At 38.8% G+C, this 17,836-nt stretch overlaps 1 long non-coding RNA gene and 1 pseudogene across 1 annotated transcript in view; one reads left to right on the forward strand and one right to left on the reverse strand.

Annotated features, from left to right (window-relative positions):
* The window catches only part of LOC138850202 (uncharacterized), a 245,213-nt gene that overhangs the window by 94,496 nt on the left and 132,881 nt on the right, over positions 1-17,836 (reverse strand). The gene's annotated exons all lie outside the window — the stretch shown is intronic.
* On the forward strand, positions 2,959-3,629 carry LOC100346611 (ras-related protein Rab-9A-like; annotated as a pseudogene).

Here is a 17,836-nt window from a genome sequence, read left to right on the forward strand (position 1 = left end):
GTTAGGGATTGTTTAGTTTTTCTCCTTACTTTTTTTTGGTTTTGTTTTAAGATTTACTTATTTATTTGAAAGACAGAGGGGGGGAGAGAGAGAGAGAGAGAGAGAGAGAGAGAGAGAGAGAGAGAGAGAGAGATCTTCCATCCATTAACTCTCCAAATGGCCACAACAGTCAGAGAGATAGGCTGATCCAAAGCCAGGATTCAGGAGCTTCTTCTGGGTCTCACATGTAAGTGCAGGGGCCCAAGCAGTTGGGTCATCTTCCACTGCCTTCCCAGGTGAATTAGCAGGGAGTTGGATTGGAAGTGCAGCAGCAAGAATTCAAACTGGTCCCATATGGGATGCCAGTGCCACCGACAGGGGCTTAACCTGCTACACAGTAGCTCTGGCCCCTCTCTCTGTATTTTAGCTGTATTTGCAAAAGCAAAATTAAATGTAGAGACTATCACTATCAATAGATAGTAAGTATGTCCCTGATTGATTAGCAATGCCTGCCTGAACTAGTCTATTGAGAGTTTGGAAGCCACATCTGGATGTGGCATTAAGTACTACTGATGTGAGTATAGAATTGAGGTGGTGACAACTATATGTTGGCTATATTTCCCCTCTGTCCCATTTCTGTTAAGTAAGAACTGGTAGATCATTATCTACTTCAGAATTCATATCACTCAGGAGGTTATTATGTGTCTTATGCAAATTAAATCTCTTCATTTTCCAATCTAAATTTTCAATTTTTTCCATTTCTTGCTTTTAAACTACACTATCATTTACCTCCCCCACGTACTTTCTTCATTATGCAAATATGTGAATTCTTTTTCCATTACTATTATTAACAACTAACACCTACTGAGTGGTTATTGGGCAGTCTCCTATGTGTTCACTTAATTCTCATAGATATAATAAAAAACAATCCCCTTATTACATATGAGTACACTGAGGTTGATGCATGTTCTATAACTTGTCCCTGGAGACATAAGTAACACAAAGCAGTCCAGAACCCCCTCCGTGAAGTGTCCAGTGTCCAGTTCTAACTGCACTTGCTCAATGAACTCTTTCAGGATGTACCCACTCTCAAGAATCCTTTCTTCCTAGAGTCCCCTACAGCCATCCATCTATTCTACTTCCATGACACATTCATTTAACCTTGGAATACACATATCTTTTCAAAAAAATTTACAAGTAGTCAGTAATTTTAGGCACTGGAAGTAAGAAGTGAATAAGAATTAGTACCTACAACTGAGAAATTTATAGTCAGGTACAGAGGATAGACATGCCAAAAATAATGTAATACAGTACTACATATATAAAATAATATCGTGCAATATTTTAGCATTTCATATATGCACAGAATGAAGCTGAAAACTCTGAAAGAGACAGTTGGAAGCAGGTGATATGTGAGTATTGATAGGAGCACAATACAGATGGCTTCTGGCTTGAGCAACTGGATCTGCAATAGCACCTTTCTCAGCAATGCCATATCTAGAGATGGGTTACAGGTTAATTTTGGAGCATGTTGTGTGTCTGGTGTTCACAGGACATTTAGGTTTAATCATTGATTTGATATTTACATATGTGATTCTGCTCAGGTCAGAGTTCTAAGGAAGTTATAGAATCAGCATTGAGTAAGTAAAGCGAGGAGTGCTTCAACCCCCAGCAAGACGTGAAACAGTACTACTGTCTGTCATTTCACACATTTCCCCTTTTGACAAAGATACAAACTCTGTGACCTACACCTTGCCATGAGGATGTTTTTCTCTGCTTTCCCAAAGGGGCCCACCTGCTCCTCTGCTTGACCTGGGCAATATCATATAAAGTCAGTAAAACACTAACATTTAAGAGTTGGACAGAAGAGAAGGATCCCACAAACAAAAGCTGGGACTGGTATGAAATAAGGAAAATTAGGAGAGAGCTGAGTCATGCAAACAATGAGAACAATTCAAGGAGAAAGTGGCTAATTAATTAGTAAGATGGTAAATCAGCTAAGATGGAACAGAATATAGACAGGCATTGGAATTTTTGAGATAGAAAAATATGAGATCACATGTAAGCATGGAAATGCAGTAAGTGAAGAAACTAGGAAATAGTAATAACAATCAATATTAATAACAGGGGCTGGCGCCGTGGCTCACTTGGTTAATCCTCCACCTTCGGCAGCAGCATGCCATATGGGTGCCGGTTCTAGTCCCTGCTGCTCCGCTTCCAAACCAGCTCTCTGCTGTGGCCTGGGAAAGCAGTAGAAGATGGCTCAAGTCTTTGGGCCCCTGCACCCACATGGGAGACTGGGAGGAGGTACCTGGCTCCTGGCTTCGGATCAGCGCAGCTCTGGCCATTGTGGCCATCTAGGGTGTGAACCGACGGAAGGAAGTCCTTTCTCTCCATCTCTCCCTCTCACTGTCTGAAACGCTATCTCTCAAATAAATAAATAAAATCTTTAAAAAATTAATAACACGTTTAAAATAAAACCATTATTAATTATGTATTGTAGAATTCAAAGTATATATAGGGTTAAGGTGTATGCGTATACTTCCTTTTTCTGTCAGTGTGGTGAGCTGTAATTATTAATTTTCCAAATTTTCAACCAATTTTGTGAGAGGTTGAGAGACAGAATTCATAGACTAATTCTAAAATAAGATGCAAGTTCAAAGGGAAAAGAACAGCCAAGGCAATTTTTAACAAGTTGGAACATTTGCCGGCTTGCCGTCATGTTGTTCCCTCCGCTCCGGACCCAAGCAGCTGGCGTGGAGCTGCCTGAGCTGTCTCCTGTCCACTGGGTCCCTGGCTTTTTCCCTGTGCTCACTGCACCTAGACAAGCCTGCCAGAGCTCCCAGGGCATTGTCCGTGTTCATGCAAGGAAATTCCACTGTGATGCAATACTTCTCCCTATTGGCTTAGTGATTCTTCCCAGTAACGCCAGAAGATAATGATGTATGTATAGGATAATTAAGGGTTCTGAGAGTAATAATGGTAGGGAAACCATCACTTTTTAAAGTAATTCTCCTTGGAGATGATGGAGTTGGGAAGAGTTCTCTTATGAACAGATATGTAACTAATAAGCTTGATGCCTAATGCTTCCATACTTAGCTGTGGAATTTTTAAATAAAGATTTGGGGGTGGATGGTCATTTTGTTACCATGCAGACTTGGGACACAGCAGGTCAAGTGCGATTCTGATGCCTGAGGACCCCATTTTACCGGAGTTCTGACTGTTGCCTGCTTAGTTTCAGTGTGGATGATTCATAAACATTGCAGAACTTGAGTAACTAGAAAAATTCATACATTAAATAGATGTAAAAGCGCCCAAAAGCTTTCCTAAGTGAACAACAGGTGTCTACAGAAGAAGCCTACACCTGGTGCACCAACGATGGCAACTATCCTTACTTTGAAAACAAGTGCAAAAGATGCTACCGATGCCGCAGCGGCCTTTGAGGAAGCAGCTCGAAGAGTTCTTGCTACAGAGGATAGGTTAGATCAGTTGATTCAGACAGACAAGGCAAAATTCACCAAAAGCCCAAGCCTAGCTCATCTTGCTGTTGCAATCTATCTAACCCACTCATACATGTACTCAACATAAACACGGGGTGGATCAGAGAGTTAGCCTTTGCAGCAGTGAGCCATCTAAAGGAATTAAACTAATATACAGTGCTGCTGTTTCAATAGATGGCGGGAGAAGGCACACATCCACTGAAGAGGAATCTTTTTCTTGGTAATGGCACCTTGTATTTGTAAATTGTAACAGCTGTCTAATGTTTAATTTAAATATGTTACTTAGAGATAATAAATGAGATGACCAAGATTTTAATTATAATTTTAAAAAAACTTGATTATTCTATAAGTTACACCTGGATTTTTTTTTTCTGGGAAATTGGAGAATGACTTTTTATATGTGTATATTTTTATGTAATTAGCATTCTTGGTTCAGGGAAAACATTTCCTAAAGCAATAATGTTAAATATTAAAGATTAAAATCTAATGTATTTGCAAAAAAGTTGGAATATTTATAAGTACCAGAATTTATTATACAGTAACATTAATTATGACCATGCTACATTAACATAAGTGTAAAAAGAAAGAGTTCAAAAATAGCATCTTATACATACGGTCACCTAATGACAAGGCTTAAATGATACCAGAGAAGATATTCTTCATGAACTTGAGCAAAAACAAGACAGACTCATGATAGAAAATAAAATGTCAAGCACCATAGTGGAAGAACATGTTTGCAGTTCATTTGTCTGATAAGTATCTACAACCAGAGTACATTAAAACTTCTAAAAATCTATAGAAAAATGAGCAAAAGACATCTCACCAAAGAAAGTATCCAAATAATCAATAACACAGGAAAAGGAGCTCAAGTTCATTATTTATTAAGAAAATGCAACGTGTAAACAAAATGAGAAACCATTATACCTCCAGCACAAAGGATAAAATGAGAGAACTAAAATTCTTGTCAACAGGGATATACATCTCATATACTGCTGATCCAATACAACTGATTTGAAGTCTTTGGTAATATATGCACATGTGGGATCTTCAAAAAGTTCATGCAAAAAGCACAATACAGGGGCCATCACTGTGGCATAGGAGGTAAAGCCACCACTTGCAGTGCCGGCATCCCATATAGGCACCAGTTTGTGTCCTGGCTGCTCCACTTCCGATCCAACTCTCTGCTATGGCTGTGAAAGCAGTGGGAGGTGGCCCAAGGTCTTGGGCCCCTGTACCTATGTGGGAGACCCAGAGGAAGCTCCTGGCTCCTTGCTTCAAATCAGCACAGCTCTGGCCGTGTGGCCAACTGGGGAGTGAACCAGTGGATGGAAGACCTCTCTCTCTCTCTCTCTCTCTCTGCCTCTCCTTCTCTCTGTGTAACTCTGACTTTCAAGTAAATAAATAAATCTTTTTTAAAAAAGCATATTATTAAAAAATGCATGGACTTCAAAAGTGTTTCTGCACCAAAGTAAATTTAGCTTTCAATTCCATTTTCCAAAAAATTTTTTCAAGTATTTTGTATTTAAACTAAAATGTAGGCACCCTATTACTTTCCTAAATATATACTCAATAAAGCTTTTAACCATACACACTAAAAGTGCACACAAGCTTATCAAGCTTATTCAAAATAGCATTAGTCATAGTAGCTAAAAATTAGGAAAAATGCTTATTAATGTTAGAATGGATACACATATTTTGGTATATTAATTGTGGTGGAAAGAGAAGGCCATGCCAAGATGGCCACTAGCAACAGAAACTGCCTGGCAACAGGTCCTGATTGGATGGTTTTGGAAACCACATGGCAACGGAGCCTGCCTGGCAACAGGCTGTGATTGGATGGCTTTAGAAACTGCCTGGCAACAGGCTGTGATTGGTTAGGGCATAGACCGCCCCTTGACTGGATTGGCTGCCTGCTATAGCACCCGAAATAAACCAGTCTACGGGCTGCTCGCCTCAGGCCTGCTTTCACCTGATTCCAGGGGTCTATGTGGTGACTCCATGCCTCTTGCCCCCACCACACTCCTCCTCTCAGAAGGAATCAACCTCAACATCTGGCGCACCAATGTGACTGAGAGAGAGACATCGTGTTGGACTCAGCAAGGTCCCCTCTTGATTTCGGCAAGTAGGCCCCCGGTGTTTTGTGTGCTGTTCGGTTCTGTGAGGGTGAACATAGAACCCCCTCCTACACCCTTTTCCTTGTCCTTGGTCTAAGTGACCCCCGGTTAGGCACACACCGCCCAGAAGCGTATGCTGCTTCTCGGCTCCTCCTTTTACTTTCAGTTTGCCCGGCGAATTCACATAAGGGACTGATCATCCCAGAATTCGGAACCAAGTCATCTTCCCTCATTTGAGAGAGGTGACGCTCCGGAGACACCGTGCGGGCATACGGCCTTGACCTAATGAATCAAGGAAGTCCCCCACTAAGCACAGGACATACGATTGTACGATTGGATACACCACTGTCTCTTTGTCTAACGTAGGGAACCCCCTGTAGAATGCCATCAGCCACTGAGGTGCTAGGAATTTGTTTTGTTATGGCAGCAGTGCTATGTGTGTCTTTCCTTTGGCTAGAGTTGGTGTGGTGCACTGCTCTTAAACACTCAAACATGGGAAAGATCCCCCCCGCCCCAGAAGTGCACACATATTACCAAAGTGAATCTGTATCTGTAAGTGATCAGAGCCTGACACTCCAGGTCCCTGTCTCACAGGCAACAGTTGATGACTTAGGGAGAGAGAGCTCCAACAGTGAAAATGACAATGTAGGAATGCCTAGTCAGCCATCCCTTAAATACCCATGAGATGAACTTAGACGACCTTGAGGCGATAACCCAAGAGAGGTCATCCCATCCACACCCAATAAGGATTCCCACACATGTGGCAGTACTCAGGCACCCCAGACTCTCAGGGCAGCCGCTAGACCCCATCCCACCCGCATGTTTGCTGTAAATGTAGGAGTGGACGCAAAATTCAGGCCCTGGATTACAATGCCCTTAGAAAGGCTTCTGCTAACCAAGGGTCAAGGATATGCTTGTGTCTTTCCAGAGAATGTGGGACAGCCGATTTGGGTACCAGCCAGAAACATCAAGCCTGCAACTGATAGCCAACCAAACCAGCTGAACAAGACTGAGAGTCTGCCTTGTTAGCGGACGCACCTGCCCTATCATCATACCCTGAGGAATTGCCCATAGCCACATCCACTACTGTTTTATACCCCACTAGCTCTGAGCAGCCACTCAAAGAGCCCACAGCCTGTGTGCAGTCATGCCATTCCTGACTAACATTGTTCCTCATTCCTACCCCCATCTGAGCAAACACTCCTGTGGTCTACCGTTTTGAGCACTGGTTAGTCAATGATGGGTAAGATCCCCTGGGGGACAACCTAAGACAGGCACAGCCATATAAGGAGACCACATGGAAACGGGGTCAACAATGGTATAGCCAAGAATCATGCCTCCCGTTGCTCAAAAGTAAACAAAAAGGGGGAAATGTGGTGGAATGAGAATGCTATGCCAGGATGGCCACTGACAACAGGCCGTGACTGGTTAAGGCATAGACTGCCCCTTGACCAGATTGGCTGCCTTGGCTATATAAGCTGCTGTAGCAACTGAAATAAACGAGTCTGCAGGCTGCTTGCCTCTAGCCGGCTTTCATCCGGCTCCTGGAGACTGTGTAGTGACTCTGCGCCTCTTGCCCCCACCACGCTCCTCCTCTCAGGACGAATCAACCTCAACAATTAATATAATGTATAGTATCCAGAAATGAAAAATGAAGGAATTATTATTATGCCCAACAACATAGATGAATCTCACACGCATAATCTTGAGTAAAAGAAGTCAGACACGGAAGAGTATACTGTGTAGTTTGGTTAATATGAAGTTCAAAAACAGGTAAAAACTAAAATATTGTGAAAACAAATCACTGTGAAATATAGGAAACAGTGCCTGAGACTGAGCTTGAAGGATGTTTATGAGCTTTTGGTAATATTCTACATCCCGGTCTAGGCACAGGTTTCATGAGTGCATCTACCTTATATAAATTCACGATATTTCCCACTCCTGTGTAGGGTATTTTTCTGGCTGTAATGTTTCCATTTCATGAAAAGAAAGAAGAAAACTGAGTTCAATGAACATGCCTCCATAAAAGATACAGAGTGAAAACTCTGACAACCAAAACTATGTATGACCTCAGCAGAGGAGGGGACATTTGGTGGAGGCATTGGAAGGATAAAAGGACATCAAATCTTCCAATATGCTTGATTCGTTCTGGCGGTCAGCTAAAGAACCCGAAACAATGCTTTCTTTCATTTTTTATGCATTAATTCAACAAATACTTCAAAGCACTGACATGACAACTACTGTGACAAACTCTGACGACACAATGGTGAGCTCTCAGGAAGCAAAAACTACTTTCAAGAAGCCATGCACTTCCTATACTGTGCATGAAGTTATTGTGAGTTAATGAGTAAATAACAATGAACATCTGGGTTTGGACACATGGTTAACTGATAGACATCCTTTCCATTTATCACACATAGACTTAACTACGGGCTCCATAAAACCAGATGTGAATGTCTAATTTTTGGCCTGAGAATTCGAATGTGTGATTTCATGATTCCTTTAGAGAGCTGTAAGGTGAATGTTTACCAAATTGTTCAAATTTTATGTGGTTTTGTTTTTTGTGGCATTTTCAAAATATAAAACATTGAAATTTCTCTCTGGAAGAAAATGAAATCATCACGCAATTCAAACTAAATATCATACAGTAGCTCTCCACATTCCTTTCTCCACACAGAAATCTCAATTTTGAGATGAAAGAATACGAAGTTATGCTTCATGAATACAAATATGGATAATTACAACAAAGGGCCCAGCCATCTATTTTTTTTGCAAGTTATATTTATGCCTATTCATTTTGAGAAAAACACATATTCCTGTGTTTTCTAAGCTTGGTGATTATCTAACAGTTCCTTCCAAATGTTGTTCCAGAGTATTCAAGAGAACAAAGTGTTAGCACTTGTGTGTATGTATGAATACAGGAGCAGTAATTTGCCATAAGTTTGCTCAAAAGTTAAAAAAATAAACATTGAAGGTTAAGTAATTATCACCATCATTATTCTTTGGGATTTAGAACATCCTTTATTATAGCACTTTTGTCGCCATTCTTTCTTCCATTTCTTATAAAACACTACAGGGCAGATAGCTGTATCTGTTTCATGCTTGCACATATACAAAGGCTTATTATTGAGGGATACAGGATGAGTCACCCAAGGTCACATTAGTACGTGGCACAGACCTAGGTCTCAGACATTTCAGTCCTCAAGCCCATTATTTTTCCTAACACCCTATGTGGAAATCTGTCATGGATTCAGCTTTTGGGATGCAGACTCTGTAAGAGTTTTTAACATGCAGAATATTTATTGGAGAAAACTCTTGGAATTGAAAAAAAACACATAAGAGAAAAGAAGGCAACAGGATTAGGCAGAGAAGCTGAGCTGTGAAATATACCTAATAGTGATTCCTGCTCAACCTTACAGGCCATCTTGGGCACAACAGATTTGTGCCCCATTATCCCAAACTAGGCCCAACTCCTCCAGCTACTGAATTGGGCCACCAGGGAAGCGTATGACCTTCAATGAGGCCACTGCTCCAACTAACACAATCCCTAAGGATTCTGACAGTGGAAGACTGTTTGCGGAGAGCATTTCTGATAGTTCAGACCATCACAAGTCCTCCTTGAAGGGGAACCTGTAGAGCACATTCCTCTTCCATCACCTTTACCAGCCATCACCTATCCAATCCAGGTTTTTCTGACCTTTTTAAAGTTTAAGTGAGGATGCCCTTTTGCTTTCCAAATACTATGAAACTTGTTTGTAGACAATGTGCCTGGACTACAAATTAATGTGGAAATTCAAGCAAATGTGTAGCAAAGTTTGTGATCTTGAATCTTCCTTTTATACTACAGTTTGTCCTGAAAGATGCTAGAACCAGAGAGAAAAGTCTCTAACACAGGACTACTGTACGATAGTCTGAATTACCTCAAGTAGCAAACTGTCTGATTTGCTTGTAGTTTGTAGGAGAATGAGTTTTTATTCCAGAACATAGGGCTACTCAACTTTGAAGATGTTCTAGATTAGTGATTTCTAGGATCTCAAGTTAGAGTGTTCTCTTCCCCTAGATTACCTGGTAGACCTAGCAGCCAGTCATGAATTAATTTCTGCTTTCCAAAAATCTTATAGTTTCAACCTCTAGTGTCTCCTTGTCTAGCATGCTTTACACATTTTGCCATGGAGAAGAATTACTTCCTTTTACCTATCTTATACTTATCTTATACTTACACTTATCTTCAACTTCGCTGGAAAATACTTGCAACCATTGTCATCATCAATTTCACCATTATAATAACTAATATTTATTAAAACTTTCCAGATTGAAAGCCTTCCCATATAGCACCTAATCCCATCTTCACAACAATATTACCACTTCATAAACATAGTAATACAACAACATATAAGAGAAAGGTTTGGGATCTTTTGAAGTATGTATTGTAGTTTTTAGTACTATAATTTTTATATCTATTCATTTTCTATGGAAATTCCCATCTTTTAATGTTTAAGCAAATTAGCTCTCATGACTTTGAATTCATAATTCTCATGAATTTTTAAAATTTTCCCATAATTATATGTCAATTATTGATATCTGGTAGTTTTTTATTAGATTTGAAAGTTTTCACTGTATGTGAAAAATCACAGAGAATCTTTGAGGCCCTGGCTGATGGTATCTGCCTGCAAAGATCTGCTTTTATCCCTAGCAGACAGCTTGAATAGGTCCACATCACCATTATACAATCAGATACTGAAATGATTAAGGGAAAACTTCAGACTATTTTGAGGGTTGATCTATTCCAATTCATTTTTACTATTATGTTGAGGTTACAACTTTATACCTCGAGTATTTACCAAGTATTTTTGCCAATAATCAAAACTTTATTGAAAAACTGACATCAAAATCGGGGATAATTTACATACTTATAACATCAAACAAAATTACATTACCTAAATAAAGTCACTGGAATCACTGAATTATGGTAAGATTTTCTAAGAGAAAACACAACACAAAGAAGTTTTGTGTGTCACTAGTGTTGCTTTGTCCTACTGTTTATGTGCTTCGAACTACAATTTCTGCTCCCCAGCTCCACGAAATTATCAAAAATTCTGCTTAACTTTGTAGTCTTGCATAGTTTTTTCAATCAACCAGTGACTCAAATAGAAAATGGTACTGAATACCATCTTCACATTTCTGAGTTTCTCTTCGATCTATGATCATAACTCCTTGATTTCTCATTGTGCTTATAGCTCTCTATGACCTTTAAACAGATTTTTGTGATATAACTTTTCTGTAATCTCAATGGAAGTCTTGGTTTCAAACAAGAATACTGCTAGAAGTAGAAATCTTCACATATAAATCTGAAATCTATCTTATCCTGCAGGAATAAATCAGTATAATACAGTGAATAACAGCTCCTGCTCCTGAGTCAGATTGCCACAGGTCTGAATCTGAGTGCCATCATTTATTATTAACTGTGTCACTGAGCAAGAAGCTTGAACTTTGTGAACCAGTTACTGTAAGTATGAAATGGCGGTGGAGGGTGTGGTGAGTAAGGTACTTTTCTCAAAGGTCTCTGATGAGGATGCTATGTACAATGCTCAAGGCAGGAAGTGAGATACAATAAGTAAGTGCTCAACAAACACCAGCAGGCATCACAATTACTTGCCTGCTACTACTAATTATTATCTACCAATTTTACTGCCATGAAAAACACATTAAACATTAAGCATGTTTCCATGTGCTGTTTCATTTGTACTGCACAAGAACCTCACAAGAGAGAGCAGATATCATACCAAACTATACCCCTTTTTAACGTTGAGAGATAGCTTTAGTTTCTAAGTGACTTAGTAAATAGATCACAAACTAAAAGGTGGCAGACCTGATATTTACAAACTAGTTCATCTGAACCCATGTTTTGAATTCTTTTTATAAAGTCGTGTACACATACAGCAGCACTGACTTTTTGAGTCTGTGCTGCTTAATGCTCTGGTCTAAGTGTTTCATGTCACAGTTCAGATTCAAGACTTAAAGCTTATCAAATTTAACGTCATCATGCTACATAAGAGGAAATCAAGGCCCAGAGAGGGTAGTGTTTTGGTTTGATTCACATAATTAATATTGGGCAGAATTGAAAGATGAACAGAATCTTAAGATTTTTCTCTACTTTCAATAGGTCCTTCTATGAAAAAAAAATGCCTATCAATATCCCCGATTTGCACCATGAAATATCATCAGGAATAGCACACATTTTCCCATTCCATAAATAGCAGAGCAGGACAGAGGTTTCCTTACCCCTGATGTTTAACGTCCTGTTATTATCTTAACACCTGTTTAAGCATTTGATCATGACATTAAAAAATTTAAGGCAGCACCATCTAATTAGCTCGGAGATAAAATGAAAATGGATGTTTAGATTCAATTACTGGTTTATTGTGTGTGGTTTGGACTATTATAAATCAATTCAAGTAATGCTAATTCCTCAGTAGCCTTAGAGTTACTTTGTGGTTTTTGCTGTTTTTAAGTCCATGAGGTATGCATTAACTTTCTATGGGGAAAATAACACAAACTTTTGTTAGAAATACCAGCTAAAAATATTCTATTCTGAGTACGCTTTGGGTCCCTGGGTGCTAAAATAACATTGTGGTCTATAATGAACATGGCTTAATCACTTGTTGAAAAACAAGTATTAGATGCCAGAAATCCTAAGGGGAACTTGCCTCTTTATTTATTTTGGGCACATGCTCACTCCTAGAAAACAACTCTGGCCAGCTAGAAGGATGTTGCAAAAACACAGCGACTTCTCCAGGAGCTTTACAAGTGTATTTGTAAGGGTTGTTCCCCCAAAGAGTCTTTCTTCTGTGAAGTGTATAAAGTCTGCCACAGATCTCCCTTACCACCATTCTCTGAAGCTCATCTTGTGTTGAGTCCCTCAAGTTGCTGAGGAAGAAGAAAGAGGGAGCTTAAGGGCTACTGGCATCATGGATAAAAGGAACATCATTGGTCTCCAAGGGATTTGACCTTGACTGTGCTACGATCATCCTCTTTGGTTTGGATACTTTTTATTAATATATTTATGCTTAGTAATTTTATATTTATATTCTATCAGATTTACTTTGAGAGTCAGCTGTTCTATATTCTACTTTTTCCAAGTGATTTTTAATATTTTATTGAAATGCAGTATACGTACCAAGAAATGTCCCTGAGTGTACAGATAAATGAGGTTCTGGTGGGTTTTTCTGATATCAGATGATCACATTCATAACCAACACCCAAATTAAGAACAGAGCATTACTCGTACCCCAGGATCCTCATTATTCACCCCTCCATTTTTATGTTTTTAACATGTGCAGTGAGAGTATACTGTCATTTCTATGGTATGATTCATGGAAGCACTATTTATAACTATATACTGAATGATATGTCATCCACAGAAAAGAATGAAATCTTGACATCTACAACAAAATGGATGCAACTGGAGAACATTATGCTAAGTGAAAGAAGCCAGAAACAAAAAGATAAATGTCACATGTTTACTCTTATTTGTGGTAGTGGTAGTTAATATACAGAGAGAATAAAAATTGTGTGGATGCCATGTCACCTCATTTTTTAAACATTTTTTTCTTCCTCCTTTTCCTTTTGTAACCAAACAGATTTTCCTAAGCACACTCACCCAAAGAGTGACTGCTTTCTGGTAACTCCAGCTGAATAGCTTTTCCTTTTCTTTTTATATGGATAGTTTTCTTTTATCAGTTTCAACTTTCATCTACTTTGTGAAAGAAACAAAGTCATGACTTCTGATTTTTCAACTCTCTTCAACATTTGAGGCAATTCTAAATTTTTTTATTTATTTGTTTTGGTTAAGGAATACAAATTCCTGCATTTAATATATACAGATTTGGGAACATGATGCTTCCCCCCACCACCTCCCTGACACCCATACTCCCGCCTTCTTCCTCCTCCCTCTTCCTTTCCCATTCTTATTTTTTACAAAAATTCAATTTTCAGTTAATATGTATACTCATAAGATTAACCCAACATTAAGTAGAGAGTTCACCAATAACTATAAAGAAAAAAAGAAGTAAAGAACAAAACAAACAAGAAAAACACTGCTTTCTAACAGTTTAAGGCAAGGGCTGTTCAAAATCATCCTATCTCAAAGTGTCAGCTCTGCTCCTATACACTACATTTTAAGTACTCTGTTAGTTACCAGAGATCATAGAGACCATATGGTGTTTGTCTTTTTGTGACTGGCTTATTTCACTAGGTATAACGGTTTCCAGTTGCATATGTTTTGTTGCAAATGACAGGATTTCATTTTGTTGTTGTTTGTTTACTACTGTGTAGTATTTATAGATTACATATTTAGCAAAGGCTATAATTGCTGCTCCTATATTTTGCTCCATATTCCTCCACTTTCAGTCGCTACCTCACCCTCTTCACTTTCAAATGTTTCAATACTATTATAATCATTTGCATTAATATATATAGATCAGATGGCATGAACTTGTTCAAATGGTAAGTATTTCAGTAGTCATTCTAAGTGAGATTAGTATTTACAAAAAAATCTCAAGAGGCTAGATTGCTAAGCTTACTTCTAAGGACTGAAGTTAGAGGTTGCTATTTGAGATATAACTTCCTCCTTATTTCTTATCAAATTGTACTTAATTTTTCCTGAGAATAGGGAGGCTAATGTCAAATCAAAGAGGAAATTACAGATTCCTAGCCTGTGAGCTACACAAATAGTAAGCCCACTGTGACCTTTACCCTAAATATCTTGTGAGGAACAGACAAGGCACCCATTTCTCGTGATAAAAGCAGGTAAGAGAATGGGCCAAGACACTGGAGAAAACAAGGTTATGATGACTAAGCACTTTTTCTTTAAAAGAAAGAAACCAACCCAGCTTTACGGAGATATAATCCCCATGCCATATAATTCACTCCTTTTAAGTAATATAATTAAACATTCTTTAGTATAGTCACAGTTTTCCAGTCATCACCACAATTAGTATTAGAACACTTGATCACCCCCCTAAAGAAACCATGTACTCGTCAGCTGTCACTCTTCATTTAACAATCAGAGAAAACTGGTCCCTGGTGGAAGTACTGTCGATGATCCTTCTGTGTGTCAAATTTGTCCACTTACTTTAAAAGGTTAACAGCTTTGGAAGGATCTCATGTGGGCACTCCAACAAGAGTGAAACTGTCTTCTACAGGGATGGATTGATTACTGGTCTGTTTTGAAGCATGGGCACACCGAATTGTTGTTGAAGCATGACACAAGTCAACATGGCTATTAACGGCCACAGAGAAACTTCCAAGACTGGGGCTGGCATTTTGGCATTGTGGGTTAAGCTGCTGCCTGCAATGTTGCCATTCCAAATGGGCTCCAGTTCCGCTCCTGGCTGCTCTACTTCCAAACCAGCACTCTGCTAATGCACCTGGGAAAGTCGTGGAGGATGGCCCAAGTCCTTGTGCCCCACACCCAAGTGAGAGACCTGGAAAAAGTTCCTGGTTCGTGGCTTCAGTGTTGCCCAGCCCTGGCTGTTGCAATCATTTGAGGAGTGAACCAGCAGATGGAAGATCTTTCTCTCCCTCTCTCTGTAACTTTGCCTTTTAAGTAAATAAATATTTGAAAAAACAAAACAAAAAGAATCTGTGAGTGTAGGAGCTCAGCTCCCAACAGCTACCCCTGATTCCCAGTACCAGGCTCTTTCTATCATCACACTGCCTTCTGTGGGATAAGATTTTAAAGGTGCAAAAAACGCCCCTAACGGAAATCTAACCTCAAATCTCTCCCTTCCCTAACATGCTAAGCAATGCCTGGTAGTCATTTCTGATCTCATCTTTCTTTGAACATGCAGAAAAGGGCAATACTGCACAACACTGTACAGCAACATACACCCTTGGCCTCCCAGTAAAAGTGAAGGGCTTATGAAGAGAACAGCGAGAGATCCTGGGAAAGCCAAAGACTCAATGCTGACTTCCCTCCTTGAGGGAGGCCTGTCCCGGAGGAAGGTGTGGGCTACGCTGCTCCCAGAACACTAACTGCTCAATGTTTCAGTGACTAAGAAGGACTATTTTATATATATAATATATTATAATAATATATAATATAAATATATTTATATATATATATAAAATCGCAGAGTAGACTCAAATTCTTCAGGTCTGAGATCAATACAATTGAAAAGGAATGTCAATGAGTAATGTGAAGGTCCCAGGGTAAGGGTGTAGAACACGAATGGACCTACACAGAGAAATAAGACAAATGTGTCTTCTCTGTAGAAATAACAGCAAGCTCTATGGTTACTTTTACATTTAAATAAATCAACCTGGTTTATCTGGATTCCTTGGAAATATCTTGCCTGAGGCAGAAGAATAGAGTAGAAAAGGCATCATCTAAGCTGTATCAAAACAAACAAAAATGTTTCAACCTATAGCCATGAAAAAAATGACTCAATCTGTATAAGTAAATTCCATTCTGATTACATTATGCCTCATACAGCTGTTTTGTTTTGAAGAATAGATAATAAAGAGTAAAGCTGTATAACAATACCTAGAACAAGTAGCAATTATTGTGACCATTAATAAACACCTTCACTCTACAATCTATCCTCTTCTCACTTCTCCCTCCTATTCTACTAAACAGAAGAAATTTTAGCTTATGACAATGGGCTAGTGATTAAACAGATTTAATGTTATCCCACAAGACATCAGCTATAGATAATGAAATAAATGGAATATTTATTCAGTGGTGGAATTCTACCTATAAGCCCATCACTGCAGCATCTGTTTAGGAAAATGTGACAATCTAAAATCATGTGAAGATAATGTCTTCTTAGATGACATATAAGAAGTCTACCTGGGCTGGCATTGTGGTGTAGTGGATTAAGCCACTGCTTGTGACACCCACATCTCATATGGGAGCTAGTTCAAATTCAGGCTGCTCCACTTCCATTCCAGCTCCCTGCTAATGTACCTGGAAAAGCAGCTGAAGATGGCCCAAGTGCTTGGGTTCCTGCATCCACGTGGAAGACCCAGTTAAAGCTCCAGGCTTCTATATCTTCAGCATGGCCCAGCCCTAGCTGTTGTGGCCATCTGGGGATTGAACCAGCAGATAAAAGATCTCTCTTTCCCCCTCTTCCTCTATCTCTGTATCTCTGACTTTCAAATAAATAAATCTTAAAAAAAGAAATTATGTTTTTGCATAAATTAAAGAAAAAAAGAAAGCAAGGAATGAGATTGAGGGATGGAGAGAGGGAAGGAAGGAAGTATGCTTATCATCTTAGAAATGTACCTATGAAATATAGGAAATGTGTTCTCTTTATATAAATAAAGCTAAATAAATAAAAAAATCTTTTAAAAAAGCCTCCATTTTCCTGAAATAAAGAGAAGTATACCATGGGACAAATGTTTGGCACAAAAGATGCCAGTTATGATATCCACATTCCATATGGTGGTGCCTGAGTTCAAGTCCTACCTCTTCTAATCCAGCTTCCTACAGATGCACACACTGGGAAACAGCAGGTTATATTTCAACTGTTTAGGTCCACGTTACCCACATGGGACAGCCAGATTGAGTTTTAGACTTCTGGCTTTAGACTGGCCCAGCCCATGTTATTGTATGCAATTGGAGAGTGAATCAACAGATCGAAGTTCTCACTCTGTGTGTGTGTGCGTGTGTGTGTATGTTTATATGTGTGTCTCTTTTTCAAACAAATAAAAGCACATTTTATTTTTTTTATTTTATTTTTTTTTATTTTTTTTCCTTTTTTTTGAGTATTTTTTTTATTTTCTAAGTCAACATACTTTTTATTGAGAGATAACTATTCTTAATATTTAGATATATTTTCCAATTGTAGCTGTACTTGAAAATACAGACAGATATATATTTGAATATATAAAACAAGTATAGAAAAATATAATCCAAACTGTGAAACAGTATAGATGGAATTTCTTGAAAACAAATTTTCAAAAAGAGGCATATCAAAGAAATATGGTTAATTAGCTTGCTCCAGAGGCTAACAGTAATATGGGAGACTTCTCAATGGGCCTTCATAATGACCAAGTTCCAATATCCTTACTGTTCAAGAATTATAGGCAATCTTGGGGTAACTTATCTAACTTGTGAGCCTCAGATTTCCTGTCAAGTTTGATTACTAAATGAATAGGGATATGCAATTCTTTGTAAGTTTAAGTACTGGATTCCTCTAAGAAGGAGATAGGATTTACAGGCTGTAAGACATGGAGAAA

The sequence above is a fragment of the Oryctolagus cuniculus genome, chromosome 6 (genome assembly GCF_051225735.1).
Source record: "Oryctolagus cuniculus isolate XC-2025 breed Fujian yellow rabbit chromosome 6, ASM5122573v1, whole genome shotgun sequence".
Lineage (NCBI taxonomy): Eukaryota > Metazoa > Chordata > Mammalia > Lagomorpha > Leporidae > Oryctolagus > Oryctolagus cuniculus.